General features: G+C 37.5%; 34 non-coding genes across 34 annotated transcripts; all 34 read right to left on the reverse strand.

Moving 5' to 3' along the window:
- Positions 1-575: 575 nt before the first annotated feature.
- On the reverse strand, positions 576-694 carry LOC116417471. The gene has a single exon (XR_004227726.1). It is a non-coding gene; the product is annotated as a 5S ribosomal RNA (ribosomal RNA).
- A 286-nt stretch (positions 695-980) lies between these two features.
- Positions 981-1099, reverse strand: LOC116417510. The gene has a single exon (XR_004227760.1). It is a non-coding gene; the product is annotated as a 5S ribosomal RNA (ribosomal RNA).
- A 276-nt stretch (positions 1100-1375) lies between these two features.
- LOC116417521 lies at positions 1376-1494 on the reverse strand. Its single transcript, XR_004227771.1, has one exon. It is a non-coding gene; the product is annotated as a 5S ribosomal RNA (ribosomal RNA).
- Positions 1495-1770: 276 nt separating this feature from the next.
- Positions 1771-1889, reverse strand: LOC116417532. The gene has a single exon (XR_004227782.1). It is a non-coding gene; the product is annotated as a 5S ribosomal RNA (ribosomal RNA).
- A 286-nt stretch (positions 1890-2175) lies between these two features.
- Positions 2176-2294, reverse strand: LOC116417543. The gene has a single exon (XR_004227793.1). It is a non-coding gene; the product is annotated as a 5S ribosomal RNA (ribosomal RNA).
- Positions 2295-2570: 276 nt separating this feature from the next.
- On the reverse strand, positions 2571-2689 carry LOC116417477. The gene has a single exon (XR_004227732.1). It is a non-coding gene; the product is annotated as a 5S ribosomal RNA (ribosomal RNA).
- A 276-nt stretch (positions 2690-2965) lies between these two features.
- LOC116417488 lies at positions 2966-3084 on the reverse strand. Its single transcript, XR_004227741.1, has one exon. It is a non-coding gene; the product is annotated as a 5S ribosomal RNA (ribosomal RNA).
- Positions 3085-3370: 286 nt separating this feature from the next.
- LOC116417499 lies at positions 3371-3489 on the reverse strand. The gene has a single exon (XR_004227749.1). It is a non-coding gene; the product is annotated as a 5S ribosomal RNA (ribosomal RNA).
- A 276-nt stretch (positions 3490-3765) lies between these two features.
- Positions 3766-3884, reverse strand: LOC116417503. Its single transcript, XR_004227753.1, has one exon. It is a non-coding gene; the product is annotated as a 5S ribosomal RNA (ribosomal RNA).
- Positions 3885-4160: 276 nt separating this feature from the next.
- LOC116417504 lies at positions 4161-4279 on the reverse strand. Its single transcript, XR_004227754.1, has one exon. It is a non-coding gene; the product is annotated as a 5S ribosomal RNA (ribosomal RNA).
- Positions 4280-4565: 286 nt separating this feature from the next.
- Positions 4566-4684, reverse strand: LOC116417505. The gene has a single exon (XR_004227755.1). It is a non-coding gene; the product is annotated as a 5S ribosomal RNA (ribosomal RNA).
- Positions 4685-4960: 276 nt separating this feature from the next.
- LOC116417506 lies at positions 4961-5079 on the reverse strand. Its single transcript, XR_004227756.1, has one exon. It is a non-coding gene; the product is annotated as a 5S ribosomal RNA (ribosomal RNA).
- Positions 5080-5354: 275 nt separating this feature from the next.
- Positions 5355-5473, reverse strand: LOC116417507. Its single transcript, XR_004227757.1, has one exon. It is a non-coding gene; the product is annotated as a 5S ribosomal RNA (ribosomal RNA).
- Positions 5474-5749: 276 nt separating this feature from the next.
- Positions 5750-5868, reverse strand: LOC116417508. The gene has a single exon (XR_004227758.1). It is a non-coding gene; the product is annotated as a 5S ribosomal RNA (ribosomal RNA).
- A 286-nt stretch (positions 5869-6154) lies between these two features.
- Positions 6155-6273, reverse strand: LOC116417509. The gene has a single exon (XR_004227759.1). It is a non-coding gene; the product is annotated as a 5S ribosomal RNA (ribosomal RNA).
- Positions 6274-6548: 275 nt separating this feature from the next.
- Positions 6549-6667, reverse strand: LOC116417511. Its single transcript, XR_004227761.1, has one exon. It is a non-coding gene; the product is annotated as a 5S ribosomal RNA (ribosomal RNA).
- A 273-nt stretch (positions 6668-6940) lies between these two features.
- LOC116417512 lies at positions 6941-7059 on the reverse strand. The gene has a single exon (XR_004227762.1). It is a non-coding gene; the product is annotated as a 5S ribosomal RNA (ribosomal RNA).
- A 286-nt stretch (positions 7060-7345) lies between these two features.
- LOC116417513 lies at positions 7346-7464 on the reverse strand. Its single transcript, XR_004227763.1, has one exon. It is a non-coding gene; the product is annotated as a 5S ribosomal RNA (ribosomal RNA).
- Positions 7465-7740: 276 nt separating this feature from the next.
- LOC116417514 lies at positions 7741-7859 on the reverse strand. Its single transcript, XR_004227764.1, has one exon. It is a non-coding gene; the product is annotated as a 5S ribosomal RNA (ribosomal RNA).
- A 275-nt stretch (positions 7860-8134) lies between these two features.
- LOC116417515 lies at positions 8135-8253 on the reverse strand. The gene has a single exon (XR_004227765.1). It is a non-coding gene; the product is annotated as a 5S ribosomal RNA (ribosomal RNA).
- Positions 8254-8529: 276 nt separating this feature from the next.
- On the reverse strand, positions 8530-8648 carry LOC116417516. The gene has a single exon (XR_004227766.1). It is a non-coding gene; the product is annotated as a 5S ribosomal RNA (ribosomal RNA).
- Positions 8649-8933: 285 nt separating this feature from the next.
- LOC116417517 lies at positions 8934-9052 on the reverse strand. Its single transcript, XR_004227767.1, has one exon. It is a non-coding gene; the product is annotated as a 5S ribosomal RNA (ribosomal RNA).
- Positions 9053-9328: 276 nt separating this feature from the next.
- LOC116417518 lies at positions 9329-9447 on the reverse strand. Its single transcript, XR_004227768.1, has one exon. It is a non-coding gene; the product is annotated as a 5S ribosomal RNA (ribosomal RNA).
- A 275-nt stretch (positions 9448-9722) lies between these two features.
- LOC116417519 lies at positions 9723-9841 on the reverse strand. The gene has a single exon (XR_004227769.1). It is a non-coding gene; the product is annotated as a 5S ribosomal RNA (ribosomal RNA).
- A 275-nt stretch (positions 9842-10116) lies between these two features.
- Positions 10117-10235, reverse strand: LOC116417520. Its single transcript, XR_004227770.1, has one exon. It is a non-coding gene; the product is annotated as a 5S ribosomal RNA (ribosomal RNA).
- A 275-nt stretch (positions 10236-10510) lies between these two features.
- Positions 10511-10629, reverse strand: LOC116417522. Its single transcript, XR_004227772.1, has one exon. It is a non-coding gene; the product is annotated as a 5S ribosomal RNA (ribosomal RNA).
- A 286-nt stretch (positions 10630-10915) lies between these two features.
- Positions 10916-11034, reverse strand: LOC116417523. Its single transcript, XR_004227773.1, has one exon. It is a non-coding gene; the product is annotated as a 5S ribosomal RNA (ribosomal RNA).
- A 276-nt stretch (positions 11035-11310) lies between these two features.
- LOC116417524 lies at positions 11311-11429 on the reverse strand. Its single transcript, XR_004227774.1, has one exon. It is a non-coding gene; the product is annotated as a 5S ribosomal RNA (ribosomal RNA).
- Positions 11430-11704: 275 nt separating this feature from the next.
- Positions 11705-11823, reverse strand: LOC116417525. Its single transcript, XR_004227775.1, has one exon. It is a non-coding gene; the product is annotated as a 5S ribosomal RNA (ribosomal RNA).
- Positions 11824-12099: 276 nt separating this feature from the next.
- LOC116417526 lies at positions 12100-12218 on the reverse strand. The gene has a single exon (XR_004227776.1). It is a non-coding gene; the product is annotated as a 5S ribosomal RNA (ribosomal RNA).
- Positions 12219-12504: 286 nt separating this feature from the next.
- Positions 12505-12623, reverse strand: LOC116417527. Its single transcript, XR_004227777.1, has one exon. It is a non-coding gene; the product is annotated as a 5S ribosomal RNA (ribosomal RNA).
- Positions 12624-12899: 276 nt separating this feature from the next.
- On the reverse strand, positions 12900-13018 carry LOC116417528. Its single transcript, XR_004227778.1, has one exon. It is a non-coding gene; the product is annotated as a 5S ribosomal RNA (ribosomal RNA).
- Positions 13019-13293: 275 nt separating this feature from the next.
- LOC116417529 lies at positions 13294-13412 on the reverse strand. Its single transcript, XR_004227779.1, has one exon. It is a non-coding gene; the product is annotated as a 5S ribosomal RNA (ribosomal RNA).
- Positions 13413-13697: 285 nt separating this feature from the next.
- Positions 13698-13816, reverse strand: LOC116417530. Its single transcript, XR_004227780.1, has one exon. It is a non-coding gene; the product is annotated as a 5S ribosomal RNA (ribosomal RNA).
- Positions 13817-16055: the final 2239 nt, after the last annotated feature.

Raw genomic sequence — 16055 nt, forward strand, 5'->3', positions numbered from 1 at the left:
AATATAGGTATAGGTATATTACCAGACACGTCCGGAAGTGGAAAGTTAACTTGGTTTCACGCGCAGCACCCTTTTAAGCAGACCAAGGCGTCTTTTCAGACTTTCCTCCGGCTTTTCTGCCACTTTCTCCCTGAAATCTACTTTCACTTGTTTATAAGCTTAATAAAAACTGATGACGAATGTAAAAATTATTATCAAGTGTGCTTATTTAACTATAAACTCGAGATGCGTCCATCAAATGACCTGACGTTGTAATTAAAGTAAAACTGAATTGACAACCACGCGAAGCGATGACGAATTCGCGTTGGAGTCCAAAAGGGTACCTAAAACAACGTTGTTAAAAAGTATGCCAATTTGCATACAAACCCTTAGTTAGCGCGTGAGCAAATTTTTAATTAAAAGTTTTCCACTACTACCTCGAAATTAACGGCTAAGCTACTCCTTGGACTAATTCGCTAGTTTCAGTTTGGCAAAGAAACTGAATTGGAATAATAATAAATGACTCTTCCATCGCTTAAAATAGTAAAAATTTGATAAGTTACAAGTTGAACTCAAAAAAGCAATAAAAGATAGGGTACCAACGGCACGCGGGGTTCCCAAGCGGTCACCCATCCAAGTACTAACCGCGCCTAACGCTGCTTAACTTCGGTGATCGGACGAGAACCGGTGCATTCAGCGTAGTATGGCTGTTGGCAAGATGTGATATTTAAGTGAAATTCAAATTCTTAAACAACTGTAAAATATTCACAATTCCAATCTCCCTTTAAGGCTTAGCTTCAATCTTCTAATAAAGCTGTCAGGTCTGACCAGATAGTCATCATAATTTGTTGGATTGACCTTGTGAGAATCGCTAGTTTCACTTTGGCAAAGAAACTGAATTGGAATAATAATAATTACTCTTCTATCGCTTAGAGAAGTAAAAATTTTATATGTTACAAGTTGAACTCAAAAAATTAAAAAAAAGCAATAAAAAAATAGGGTACCAACGGCACGCGGGGTTCCCAAGCGGTCACCCATCCAAGTACTAACCGCGCCTAACGCTGCTTAACTTCGGTGATCGGACGAGAACCGGTGCATTCAGCGTAGTATGGCTGTTGGCGAGTTGTAATATTTAAGTGAAATTCAAAATCTTAAACAACTGTAAAATATTCACAATTCCTATCTCCCTTTTAGGCTTAGCTATAATCTTCTAATAAAGCTGTCAGGTCTGACCAGATAGTCATCATAATTTGTTGGATTGACCTTGTGAGAATCGCTAGTTTCACTTTGGCAAAGAAACTGAATTGGAATAATAATAAATTACTCTTCCATCGCTTAAAGAAGTAAAAATTTGATAAGTTACAAGTTGAACTCAAAAAAGCAATAAAAGATAGGGTACCAACGGCACGCGGGGTTCCCAAGCGGTCACCCATCCAAGTACTAACCGCGCCTAACGCTGCTTAACTTCGGTGATCGGACGAGAACCGGTGCATTCAGCGTAGTATGGCTGTTGGCAAGATGTGATATTTAAGTGAAATTCAAATTATTAAACGACTGTAAAATATTCACAATTCCAATCTCCCTTTAAGGCTTAGCTTCAATCTTCTAATAAAGCTGTCAGGTCTGACCAGATAGTCATCATAATTTGTTGGATTGACCTTGTGAGAATCGCTAGTTTCAGTTTGGCAAAGAAACTGAATTGGAATAATAATAAATTACTCTTCCATCGCTTAAAATAGTAAAAATTTGATAAGTTACAAGTTGAACTCAAAAAAGCAATAAAAGATAGGGTACCAACGGCACGCGGGGTTCCCAAGCGGTCACCCATCCAAGTACTAACCGCGCCTAACGCTGCTTAACTTCGGTGATCGGACGAGAACCGGTGCATTCAGCGTAGTATGGCTGTTGGCAAGATGTGATATTTAAGTGAAATTCAAATTCATAAACAACTGTAAAATATTCACAATTCCAATCTCCCTTTAAGGCTTAGCTTCAATCTTCTAATAAAGCTGTCAGGTCTGACCAGATAGTCATCATAATTTGTTGGATTGACCTTGTGAGAATCGCTAGTTTCACTTTGGCAAAGAAACTGAATTGGAATAATAATAATTACTCTTCTATCGCTTAGAGAAGTAAAAATTTTATATGTTACAAGTTGAACTCAAAAAATTAAAAAAAAGCAATAAAAAAATAGGGTACCAACGGCACGCGGGGTTCCCAAGCGGTCACCCATCCAAGTACTAACCGCGCCTAACGCTGCTTAACTTCGGTGATCGGACGAGAACCGGTGCATTCAGCGTAGTATGGCTGTTGGCGAGTTGTAATATTTAAGTGAAATTCAAAATCTTAAACAACTGTAAAATATTCACAATTCCTATCTCCCTTTTAGGCTTAGCTATAATCTTCTAATAAAGCTGTCAGGTCTGACCAGATAGTCATCATAATTTGTTGGATTGACCTTGTGAGAATCGCTAGTTTCACTTTGGCAAAGAAACTGAATTGGAATAATAATAAATTACTCTTCCATCGCTTAAAGAAGTAAAAATTTGATAAGTTACAAGTTGAACTCAAAAAAGCAATAAAAGATAGGGTACCAACGGCACGCGGGGTTCCCAAGCGGTCACCCATCCAAGTACTAACCGCGCCTAACGCTGCTTAACTTCGGTGATCGGACGAGAACCGGTGCATTCAGCGTAGTATGGCTGTTGGCAAGATGTGATATTTAAGTGAAATTCAAATTCTTAAACGACTGTAAAATATTCACAATTCCAATCTCCCTTTAAGGCTTAGCTTCAATCTTCTAATAAAGCTGTCAGGTCTGACCAGATAGTCATCATAATTTGTTGGATTGACCTTGTGAGAATCGCTAGTTTCAGTTTGGCAAAGAAACTGAATTGGAATAATAATAAATTACTCTTCCATCGCTTAAAATAGTAAAAATTTGATAAGTTACAAGTTGAACTCAAAAAAGCAATAAAAGATAGGGTACCAACGGCACGCGGGGTTCCCAAGCGGTCACCCATCCAAGTACTAACCGCGCCTAACGCTGCTTAACTTCGGTGATCGGACGAGAACCGGTGCATTCAGCGTAGTATGGCTGTTGGCAAGATGTGATATTTAAGTGAAATTCAAATTCTTAAACGACTGTAAAATATTCACAATTCCCTTCTCCCTTTTAGGCTTAGCTCCAATCTTCTAATAAAGCTGTCAGGTCTGACCAGATAGTCATCATAATTTGTTGGATTGACCTTGTGAGAATCGCTAGTTTCACTTTGGCAAAGAAACTGAATTGGAATAATAATAATTACTCTTCTATCGCTTAGAGAAGTAAAAATTTTATATGTTACAAGTTGAACTCAAAAAATTAAAAAAAAGCAATAAAAAAATAGGGTACCAACGGCACGCGGGGTTCCCAAGCGGTCACCCATCCAAGTACTAACCGCGCCTAACGCTGCTTAACTTCGGTGATCGGACGAGAACCGGTGCATTCAGCGTAGTATGGCTGTTGGCGAATTGTAATATTTAAGTGAAATTCAAAATATTAAACAACTGTAAAATATTCACAATTCCTATCTCCCTTTTAGGCTTAGCTATAATCTTCTAATAAAGCTGTCACGTCTGACCAGATAGTCGTCATAATTAGTTGGATTGACCTTGTGAGAATAGCTAGTTTCAGTTTGGCAAAGAAACTGAATTGGAATAATAATAAATTACTCTTCCATCGCTTAAAGAAGTAAAAATTTGATAAGTTACAAGTTGAACTCAAAAAAGCAATAAAAGATAGGGTACCAACGGCACGCGGGGTTCCCAAGCGGTCACCCATCCAAGTACTAACCGCGCCTAACGCTGCTTAACTTCGGTGATCGGACGAGAACCGGTGCATTCAGCGTAGTATGGCTGTTGGCAAGATGTGATATTTAAGTGAAATTCAAATTCTTAAACGACTGTAAAATATTCACAATTCCAATCTCCCTTTAAGGCTTAGCTTCAATCTTCTAATAAAGCTGTCAGGTCTGACCAGATAGTCATCATAATTTGTTGGATTGACCTTGTGAGAATCGCTAGTTTCAGTTTGGCAAAGAAACTGAATTGGAATAATAATAAATTACTCTTCCATCGCTTAAAATAGTAAAAATTTGATAAGTTACAAGTTGAACTCAAAAAAGCAATAAAAGATAGGGTACCAACGGCACGCGGGGTTCCCAAGCGGTCACCCATCCAAGTACTAACCGCGCCTAACGCTGCTTAACTTCGGTGATCGGACGAGAACCGGTGCATTCAGCGTAGTATGGCTGTTGGCAAGATGTGATATTTAAGTGAAATTCAAATTCTTAAACAACTGTAAAATATTCACAATTCCAATCTCCCTTTAAGGCTTAGCTTCAATCTTCTAATAAAGCTGTCAGGTCTGACCAGATAGTCATCATAATTTGTTGGATTGACCTTGTGAGAATCGCTAGTTTCACTTTGGCAAAGAAACTGAATTGGAATAATAATAATTACTCTTCTATCGCTTAGAGAAGTAAAAATTTTATATGTTACAAGTTGAACTCAAAAAATTAAAAAAAAGCAATAAAAAAATAGGGTACCAACGGCACGCGGGGTTCCCAAGCGGTCACCCATCCAAGTACTAACCGCGCCTAACGCTGCTTAACTTCGGTGATCGGACGAGAACCGGTGCATTCAGCGTAGTATGGCTGTTGGCGAATTGTAATATTTAAGTGAAATTCAAAATATTAAACAACTGTAAAATATTCACAATTCCTATCTCCCTTTTAGGCTTAGCTATAATCTTCTAATAAAGCTGTCACGTCTGACCAGATAGTCGTCATAATTAGTTGGATTGACCTTGTGAGAATAGCTAGTTTCAGTTTGGCAAAGAAACTGAATTGGAATAATAATAAATTACTCTTCCATCGCTTAAAGAAGTAAAAATTTGATAAGTTACAAGTTGAACTCAAAAAAGCAATAAAAGATAGGGTACCAACGGCACGCGGGGTTCCCAAGCGGTCACCCATCCAAGTACTAACCGCGCCTAACGCTGCTTAACTTCGGTGATCGGACGAGAACCGGTGCATTCAGCGTAGTATGGCTGTTGGCAAGATATGATATTTAAGTGAAATTCAAATTCTTAAACGACTGTAAAATATTCACAATTCCCTTCTCCCTTTTAGGCTTAGCTATATTCTTCTAATAAAGCTGTCAGGTCTGACAAGATAGTCATCATAATTTTTTGGATTGACCTTGTGAGAATCGCTAGTTTCAGTTTGGCAAAGAAACTGAATTGGAATAATAATAATTACTCTTCTATCGCTTAGAGATGTAAAAATTTGATATGTTACAAGTTGAACTCAAAAAATAAAAAAAAAATAGGGTACCAACGGCACGCGGGGTTCCCAAGCGGTCACCCATCCAAGTACTAACCGCGCCTAACGCTGCTTAACTTCGGTGATCGGACGAGAACCGGTGCATTCAGCGTAGTATGGCTGTTGGCAAGATGTGATATTTAAGTGAAATTCAAATTCTTAAACGACTGTAAAATATTCACAATTCCCTTCTCCCTTTTAGGCTTAGCTACAATCTTCTAATAAAGCTGTCAGGTCTGACAAGATAGTCATCCTAATTTGTTGGATTGACCTTGTGAGAATCGCTAGTTTCACTTTGGCAAAGAAACTGAATTGGAATAATAATAAATTACTCTTCCATCGCTTAAAATAGTAAAAATTTGATAAGTTACAAGTTGAACTCAAAAAAGCAATAAAAGATAGGGTACCAACGGCACGCGGGGTTCCCAAGCGGTCACCCATCCAAGTACTAACCGCGCCTAACGCTGCTTAACTTCGGTGATCGGACGAGAACCGGTGCATTCAGCGTAGTATGGCTGTTGGCAAGATGTGATATTTAAGTGAAATTCAAATTCTTAAACAACTGTAAAATATTCACAATTCCAATCTCCCTTTAAGGCTTAGCTTCAATCTTCTAATAAAGCTGTCAGGTCTGACCAGATAGTCATCATAATTTGTTGGATTGACCTTGTGAGAATCGCTAGTTTCACTTTGGCAAAGAAACTGAATTGGAATAATAATAATTACTCTTCTATCGCTTAGAGAAGTAAAAATTTTATATGTTACAAGTTGAACTCAAAAAATTGAAAAAAAGCAATAAAAAAATAGGGTACCAACGGCACGCGGGGTTCCCAAGCGGTCACCCATCCAAGTACTAACCGCGCCTAACGCTGCTTAACTTCGGTGATCGGACGAGAACCGGTGCATTCAGCGTAGTATGGCTGTTGGCGAATTGTAATATTTAAGTGAAATTCAAAATCTTAAACAACTGTAAAATATTCACAATTCCCTTCTCCCTTTTAGGCTTAGCTACAATCTTCTAATAAAGCTGTCAGGTCTGACAAGATAGTCATCCTAATTTGTTGGATTGACCTTGTGAGAATCGCTAGTTTCACTTTGGCAAAGAAACTGAATTGGAATAATAATAAATTACTCTTCCATCGCTTAAAATAGTAAAAATTTGATATGTTACAAGTTGAACTCAAAAAATAAAAAAAAATAGGGTACCAACGGCACGCGGGGTTCCCAAGCGGTCACCCATCCAAGTACTAACCGCGCCTAACGCTGCTTAACTTCGGTGATCGGACGAGAACCGGTGCATTCAGCGTAGTATGGCTGTTGGCAAGATGTGATATTTAAGTGAAATTCAAATTCTTAAACGACTGTAAAATATTCACAATTCCCTTCTCCCTTTTAGGCTTAGCTCCAATCTTCTAATAAAGCTGTCAGGTCTGACCAGATAGTCATCATAATTTGTTGGATTGACCTTGTGAGAATCGCTAGTTTCACTTTGGCAAAGAAACTGAATTGGAATAATAATAATTACTCTTCCATCGCTTAAATAGTAAAAATTTGATATGTTACAAGTTGAACTCAAAAAATAAAAAAAAATAGGGTACCAACGGCACGCGGGGTTCCCAAGCGGTCACCCATCCAAGTACTAACCGCGCCTAACGCTGCTTAACTTCGGTGATCGGACGAGAACCGGTGCATTCAGCGTAGTATGGCTGTTGGCAAGATGTGATATTTAAGTGAAATTCAAATTCTTAAACGACTGTAAAATATTCACAATTCCCTTCTCCCTTTTAGGCTTAGCTCCAATCTTCTAATAAAGCTGTCAGGTCTGACCAGATAGTCATCATAATTTGTTGGATTGACCTTGTGAGAATCGCTAGTTTCACTTTGGCAAAGAAACTGAATTGGAATAATAATAATTACTCTTCTATCGCTTAGAGAAGTAAAAATTTTATATGTTACAAGTTGAACTCAAAAAATTAAAAAAAAGCAATAAAAAAATAGGGTACCAACGGCACGCGGGGTTCCCAAGCGGTCACCCATCCAAGTACTAACCGCGCCTAACGCTGCTTAACTTCGGTGATCGGACGAGAACCGGTGCATTCAGCGTAGTATGGCTGTTGGCGAATTGTAATATTTAAGTGAAATTCAAAATATTAAACAACTGTAAAATATTCACAATTCCTATCTCCCTTTTAGGCTTAGCTATAATCTTCTAATAAAGCTGTCACGTCTGACCAGATAGTCGTCATAATTAGTTGGATTGACCTTGTGAGAATAGCTAGTTTCAGTTTGGCAAAGAAACTGAATTGGAATAATAATAAATTACTCTTCCATCGCTTAAAGAAGTAAAAATTTGATAAGTTACAAGTTGAACTCAAAAAAGCAATAAAAGATAGGGTACCAACGGCACGCGGGGTTCCCAAGCGGTCACCCATCCAAGTACTAACCGCGCCTAACGCTGCTTAACTTCGGTGATCGGACGAGAACCGGTGCATTCAGCGTAGTATGGCTGTTGGCAAGATATGATATTTAAGTGAAATTCAAATTCTTAAACGACTGTAAAATATTCACAATTCCCTTCTCCCTTTTAGGCTTAGCTATATTCTTCTAATAAAGCTGTCAGGTCTGACAAGATAGTCATCATAATTTTTGGATTGACCTTGTGAGAATCGCTAGTTTCAGTTTGGCAAAGAAACTGAATTGGAATAATAATAATTACTCTTCTATCGCTTAGAGATGTAAAAATTTGATATGTTACAAGTTGAACTCAAAAAATAAAAAAAAAAATAGGGTACCAACGGCACGCGGGGTTCCCAAGCGGTCACCCATCCAAGTACTAACCGCGCCTAACGCTGCTTAACTTCGGTGATCGGACGAGAACCGGTGCATTCAGCGTAGTATGGCTGTTGGCAAGATGTGATATTTAAGTGAAATTCAAATTCTTAAACGACTGTAAAATATTCACAATTCCCTTCTCCCTTTTAGGCTTAGCTACAATCTTCTAATAAAGCTGTCAGGTCTGACAAGATAGTCATCCTAATTTGTTGGATTGACCTTGTGAGAATCGCTAGTTTCACTTTGGCAAAGAAACTGAATTGGAATAATAATAAATTACTCTTCCATCGCTTAAAATAGTAAAAATTTGATAAGTTACAAGTTGAACTCAAAAAAGCAATAAAAGATAGGGTACCAACGGCACGCGGGGTTCCCAAGCGGTCACCCATCCAAGTACTAACCGCGCCTAACGCTGCTTAACTTCGGTGATCGGACGAGAACCGGTGCATTCAGCGTAGTATGGCTGTTGGCAAGATGTGATATTTAAGTGAAATTCAAATTCTTAAACAACTGTAAAATATTCACAATTCCAATCTCCCTTAAGGCTTAGCTTCAATCTTCTAATAAAGCTGTCAGGTCTGACCAGATAGTCATCATAATTTGTTGGATTGACCTTGTGAGAATCGCTAGTTTCACTTTGGCAAAGAAACTGAATTGGAATAATAATAATTACTCTTCTATCGCTTAGAGAAGTAAAAATTTTATATGTTACAAGTTGAACTCAAAAAATTAAAAAAAAGCAATAAAAAAATAGGGTACCAACGGCACGCGGGGTTCCCAAGCGGTCACCCATCCAAGTACTAACCGCGCCTAACGCTGCTTAACTTCGGTGATCGGACGAGAACCGGTGCATTCAGCGTAGTATGGCTGTTGGCGAATTGTAATATTTAAGTGAAATTCAAAATATTAAACAACTGTAAAATATTCACAATTCCTATCTCCCTTTTAGGCTTAGCTATAATCTTCTAATAAAGCTGTCACGTCTGACCAGATAGTCGTCATAATTAGTTGGATTGACCTTGTGAGAATAGCTAGTTTCAGTTTGGCAAAGAAACTGAATTGGAATAATAATAAATTACTCTTCCATCGCTTAAAGAAGTAAAAATTTGATAAGTTACAAGTTGAACTCAAAAAAGCAATAAAAGATAGGGTACCAACGGCACGCGGGGTTCCCAAGCGGTCACCCATCCAAGTACTAACCGCGCCTAACGCTGCTTAACTTCGGTGATCGGACGAGAACCGGTGCATTCAGCGTAGTATGGCTGTTGGCAAGATATGATATTTAAGTGAAATTCAAATTCTTAAACGACTGTAAAATATTCACAATTCCCTTCTCCCTTTTAGGCTTAGCTATATTCTTCTAATAAAGCTGTCAGGTCTGACAAGATAGTCATCATAATTTTTTGGATTGACCTTGTGAGAATCGCTAGTTTCAGTTTGGCAAAGAAACTGAATTGGAATAATAATAATTACTCTTCTATCGCTTAGAGATGTAAAAATTTGATATGTTACAAGTTGAACTCAAAAAATAAAAAAAAAATAGGGTACCAACGGCACGCGGGGTTCCCAAGCGGTCACCCATCCAAGTACTAACCGCGCCTAACGCTGCTTAACTTCGGTGATCGGACGAGAACCGGTGCATTCAGCGTAGTATGGCTGTTGGCAAGATGTGATATTTAAGTGAAATTCAAATTCTTAAACGACTGTAAAATATTCACAATTCCCTTCTCCCTTTTAGGCTTAGCTACAATCTTCTAATAAAGCTGTCAGGTCTGACAAGATAGTCATCCTAATTTGTTGGATTGACCTTGTGAGAATCGCTAGTTTCACTTTGGCAAAGAAACTGAATTGGAATAATAATAATTACTCTTCTATCGCTTAGAGAAGTAAAAATTTGATAAGTTACAAGTTGAACTCAAAAAAGCAATAAAAGATAGGGTACCAACGGCACGCGGGGTTCCCAAGCGGTCACCCATCCAAGTACTAACCGCGCCTAACGCTGCTTAACTTCGGTGATCGGACGAGAACCGGTGCATTCAGCGTAGTATGGCTGTTGGCAAGATGTGATATTTAAGTGAAATTCAAAATCTTAAACAACTGTAAAATATTCACAATTCCCTTCTCCCTTTTAGGCTTAGCTACAATCTTCTAATAAAGCTGTCAGGTCTGACAAGATAGTCATCCTAATTTGTTGGATTGACCTTGTGAGAATCGCTAGTTTCACTTTGGCAAAGAAACTGAATTGGAATAATAATAAATTACTCTTCCATCGCTTAAAATAGTAAAAATTTGATATGTTACAAGTTGAACTCAAAAAATAAAAAAAAATAGGGTACCAACGGCACGCGGGGTTCCCAAGCGGTCACCCATCCAAGTACTAACCGCGCCTAACGCTGCTTAACTTCGGTGATCGGACGAGAACCGGTGCATTCAGCGTAGTATGGCTGTTGGCAAGATGTGATATTTAAGTGAAATTCAAATTCTTAAACGACTGTAAAATATTCACAATTCCCTTCTCCCTTTTAGGCTTAGCTCCAATCTTCTAATAAAGCTGTCAGGTCTGACCAGATAGTCATCATAATTTGTTGGATTGACCTTGTGAGAATCGCTAGTTTCACTTTGGCAAAGAAACTGAATTGGAATAATAATAATTACTCTTCTATCGCTTAGAGAAGTAAAAATTTTATATGTTACAAGTTGAACTCAAAAAATTAAAAAAAAGCAATAAAAAAATAGGGTACCAACGGCACGCGGGGTTCCCAAGCGGTCACCCATCCAAGTACTAACCGCGCCTAACGCTGCTTAACTTCGGTGATCGGACGAGAACCGGTGCATTCAGCGTAGTATGGCTGTTGGCGAATTGTAATATTTAAGTGAAATTCAAAATATTAAACAACTGTAAAATATTCACAATTCCTATCTCCCTTTTAGGCTTAGCTATAATCTTCTAATAAAGCTGTCACGTCTGACCAGATAGTCGTCATAATTAGTTGGATTGACCTTGTGAGAATAGCTAGTTTCAGTTTGGCAAAGAAACTGAATTGGAATAATAATAAATTACTCTTCCATCGCTTAAAGAAGTAAAAATTTGATAAGTTACAAGTTGAACTCAAAAAAGCAATAAAAGATAGGGTACCAACGGCACGCGGGGTTCCCAAGCGGTCACCCATCCAAGTACTAACCGCGCCTAACGCTGCTTAACTTCGGTGATCGGACGAGAACCGGTGCATTCAGCGTAGTATGGCTGTTGGCAAGATATGATATTTAAGTGAAATTCAAATTCTTAAACGACTGTAAAATATTCACAATTCCCTTCTCCCTTTTAGGCTTAGCTATATTCTTCTAATAAAGCTGTCAGGTCTGACAAGATAGTCATCATAATTTTTTGGATTGACCTTGTGAGAATCGCTAGTTTCAGTTTGGCAAAGAAACTGAATTGGAATAATAATAATTACTCTTCTATCGCTTAGAGATGTAAAAATTTGATATGTTACAAGTTGAACTCAAAAAATAAAAAAAAAATAGGGTACCAACGGCACGCGGGGTTCCCAAGCGGTCACCCATCCAAGTACTAACCGCGCCTAACGCTGCTTAACTTCGGTGATCGGACGAGAACCGGTGCATTCAGCGTAGTATGGCTGTTGGCAAGATGTGATATTTAAGTGAAATTCAAATTCTTAAACGACTGTAAAATATTCACAATTCCCTTCTCCCTTTTAGGCTTAGCTACAATCTTCTAATAAAGCTGTCAGGTCTGACAAGATAGTCATCCTAATTTGTTGGATTGACCTTGTGAGAATCGCTAGTTTCACTTTGGCAAAGAAACTGAATTGGAATAATAATAAATTACTCTTCCATCGCTTAAAATAGTAAAAATTTGATAAGTTACAAGTTGAACTCAAAAAAGCAATAAAAGATAGGGTACCAACGGCACGCGGGGTTCCCAAGCGGTCACCCATCCAAGTACTAACCGCGCCTAACGCTGCTTAACTTCGGTGATCGGACGAGAACCGGTGCATTCAGCGTAGTATGGCTGTTGGCAAGATGTGATATTTAAGTGAAATTCAAATTCTTAAACAACTGTAAAATATTCACAATTCCAATCTCCCTTTAAGGCTTAGCTTCAATCTTCTAATAAAGCTGTCAGGTCTGACCAGATAGTCATCATAATTTGTTGGATTGACCTTGTGAGAATCGCTAGTTTCACTTTGGCAAAGAAACTGAATTGGAATAATAATAATTACTCTTCTATCGCTTAGAGAAGTAAAAATTTTATATGTTACAAGTTGAACTCAAAAAATTAAAAAAAAGCAATAAAAAAATAGGGTACCAACGGCACGCGGGGTTCCCAAGCGGTCACCCATCCAAGTACTAACCGCGCCTAACGCTGCTTAACTTCGGTGATCGGACGAGAACCGGTGCATTCAGCGTAGTATGGCTGTTGGCGAATTGTAATATTTAAGTGAAATTCAAAATATTAAACAACTGTAAAATATTCACAATTCCTATCTCCCTTTTAGGCTTAGCTATAATCTTCTAATAAAGCTGTCACGTCTGACCAGATAGTCGTCATAATTAGTTGGATTGACCTTGTGAGAATAGCTAGTTTCAGTTTGGCAAAGAAACTGAATTGGAATAATAATAAATTACTCTTCCATCGCTTAAAGAAGTAAAAATTTGATAAGTTACAAGTTGAACTCAAAAAAGCAATAAAAGATAGGGTACCAACGGCACGCGGGGTTCCCAAGCGGTCACCCATCCAAGTACTAACCGCGCCTAACGCTGCTTAACTTCGGTGATCGGACGAGAACCGGTGCATTCAGCGTAGTATGGCTGTTGGCAAGATATGATATTTAAGTGAAATTCAAATTCTTAAACGACTGTAAAATATTCACAATTCCCTTCTCCCTTTTAGGCTTAGCTATATTCTTCTAATAAAGCTGTCAGGTCTGACAAGATAGTCATCATAATTTTTTGGATTGACCTTGTGAGAATCGCTAGTTTCAGTTTGGCAAAGAAACTGAATTGGAATAATAATAATTACTCTTCTATCGCTTAGAGATGTAAAAATTTGATATGTTACAAGTTGAACTCAAAAAATAAAAAAAAAATAGGGTACCAACGGCACGCGGGGTTCCCAAGCGGTCACCCATCCAAGTACTAACCGCGCCTAACGCTGCTTAACTTCGGTGATCGGACGAGAACCGGTGCATTCAGCGTAGTATGGCTGTTGGCAAGATGTGATATTTAAGTGAAATTCAAATTCTTAAACGACTGTAAAATATTCACAATTCCCTTCTCCCTTTTAGGCTTAGCTACAATCTTCTAATAAAGCTGTCAGGTCTGACAAGATAGTCATCCTAATTTGTTGGATTGACCTTGTGAGAATCGCTAGTTTCACTTTGGCAAAGAAACTGAATTGGAATAATAATAATCACTCTCCTATAGCTTAGAGAAGTAAAAATTTGATATGTTACTAGTTAAATTCAAAAAGTCGTGAAAAATATCAAAAAATTGGGGTACCAACGGCACGCGGGGTTCCCAAGCGGTCACCCATCCAAGTACTAACCGCGCCTAACGCTGCTTAACTTCGGTGATCGGACGAGAACCGGTGCATTCAGCGTAGTATGGCTGTTGGCGAGATAACATAATTTTTAAAGCAATTTCAAAAGTTCTGAAAGTTTGTGAACTTATAAAAGTCTAAATATTTGAAACTACAGTAGAAATCGTTAAGCCTGATAAGACGTGAACAATGATCTGTTTAATTGACCGTTAGAGAATGGCACATTAGAGTTTCCAATACAACTATAGACGAGTGAAAATAATTACACTCCTTTTCGTTAGATTATTCAAAATTTAATGGGTAATGGTAACAAATTTGAAAATTAAAAATTAGGAAGAGCAAAGTTTAGAAATTCAAAATTTTTAAACTGAAATTTTGAAATGAAAACATTTATAAAAACAAAAATTTAGTATTTATTATAAAAACAACGAACGTTTTTGCCCGGCGCACGCTATCGAAGCAAAAATTATTCAAACTGAAAACCGCTATACTCTGTGTACTCTTTGTGATATCTCGAAGTTTCGGAAATAATGAAAACGTGCTGCTCTCGATCTTTGGATTTTTTTAAAAGCACACTCTTTTTGAGTCGCTTTTGGAAAAAGAAATAGTCGATGTATAAATGACGTAACGCAAAATGCGACAAGTTTAAACGTCACGGGTCTATATATATATATATATATATATATATATATATATATATATATATATATATATATATATATATATATATATATATATATATATATATATATATATATATATATATATATATATATATATATATATATATATATATATATATATATATAAAGCCGTCCCACCTCGTCGATAGCTTATAGAATAGCCGTTGCAGTATAGAAAAAATTGTCGTCAAATTAGTAGTAGGATATACATCGGATAATCGGGCAGAATTAACAATCGGAGTCCTACGACTGAACGACAAAAGCTAATGAATCCTTGTACCTTTGAAGCGGCGCATCCTATCAAGCTTTTTTCACGCCATAAACGCCAATATTTCCCTTCGTTTCATTAGTTATCTATTCGATCATATATAATTGATTCTTTTATATAGTACGGATAGTGATAGTGAAAATAGAGTATTGATTTGTTTTTTCAAAGTTTTTAATTAAAGTGACACATAAGATAAGCCGTGAGACATGAAACAATACGAGCAGTGTATGAGTGTCAGATGTTTTTAAGAAAATCAGACAATTTTCAAAAATATGAAAAGTGCAGAATTTTTTCTCTCTCTAGTCATTATTACTTGGTTAAGTTTTTGCGCGCATATGGCATAAAATAAAAATCTTGTCTTTGATTTCGATTTGTGAACTATAGATGTTGTTTCAGTCAGATGCTGTATTAGTAGAAAATTCTGAAAAAATTAATTACAAAGTATGATTTTAAAATTTTGATTAATATTTGAATCGACAAAATATTTTTGAATATATATTTTTCAATTCATTCAATCAAACTTAGCCAACAAATGTTGTCTACTAAAACACGGTTAACACAAACTATTATTTTTTCCTATCGAGTATATGGTTGTCCATCCATATAGATAATATAACGTATGAATAGGAGCACAGCACTAAGCAGACGAATTCCGTCATGCCCCGGCAAACCTACAATAGAAAAAAGTCGACAGAAGGACGAAGCCAGGCAATTCCGCCAAAGTAATTTCCCTGTGGCGCTGTCTACATGGCAAAATCGGAAGATCCCAGTAGGTACTTTCTCGCACGTGTGGCGACGACTGACTTTCAGATTTACGAATGAAAGCCACGGACACGACGACGCAAAGCCTATATGTAACGTATCCCTTTGCAGCTCACGTCTGCCACTGCGACGCTTAAAATCGGATTTTCTGACATACGAGTCGCAAAGCCAACAGACAGACTGCGAATATACATATAAAGAGATCTGCTGATGTAGAAAGAAGCTGCGAGAATGTGTCTAACTCGTATCTTTTTTCTGTTTATAAACGTATATACATATTATGAACAAACGTCGCACGAAAAAATGGTAGTTGAAATAGATAGAGAATTACGCTCAAAATTTAAGCAAGAGTATCTTTTAATTTTCAGTATAAGAATTAATTGATGAGGACCTCGCAGAAGAGTCCGTTTTAATTATAATTTTAATCTTCTAATGAGATGTTCAACTATTGAGAATTATTAACTTCAAAGCGGATATAATAATACGATATGTACATGATGCAGTTCGAGAAAGTCCAGCAAATCTGAATCGATATCGAATCCCATTGAATCGGTTCCGGCCATTTACAAATAGCAAGAGGCCTGTAGAGGTTCTCTTTCATA

This window comes from Nasonia vitripennis, chromosome 4 (genome assembly GCF_009193385.2).
Source record: "Nasonia vitripennis strain AsymCx chromosome 4, Nvit_psr_1.1, whole genome shotgun sequence".
NCBI classification, from domain to species: Eukaryota; Metazoa; Arthropoda; class Insecta; order Hymenoptera; family Pteromalidae; genus Nasonia; species Nasonia vitripennis.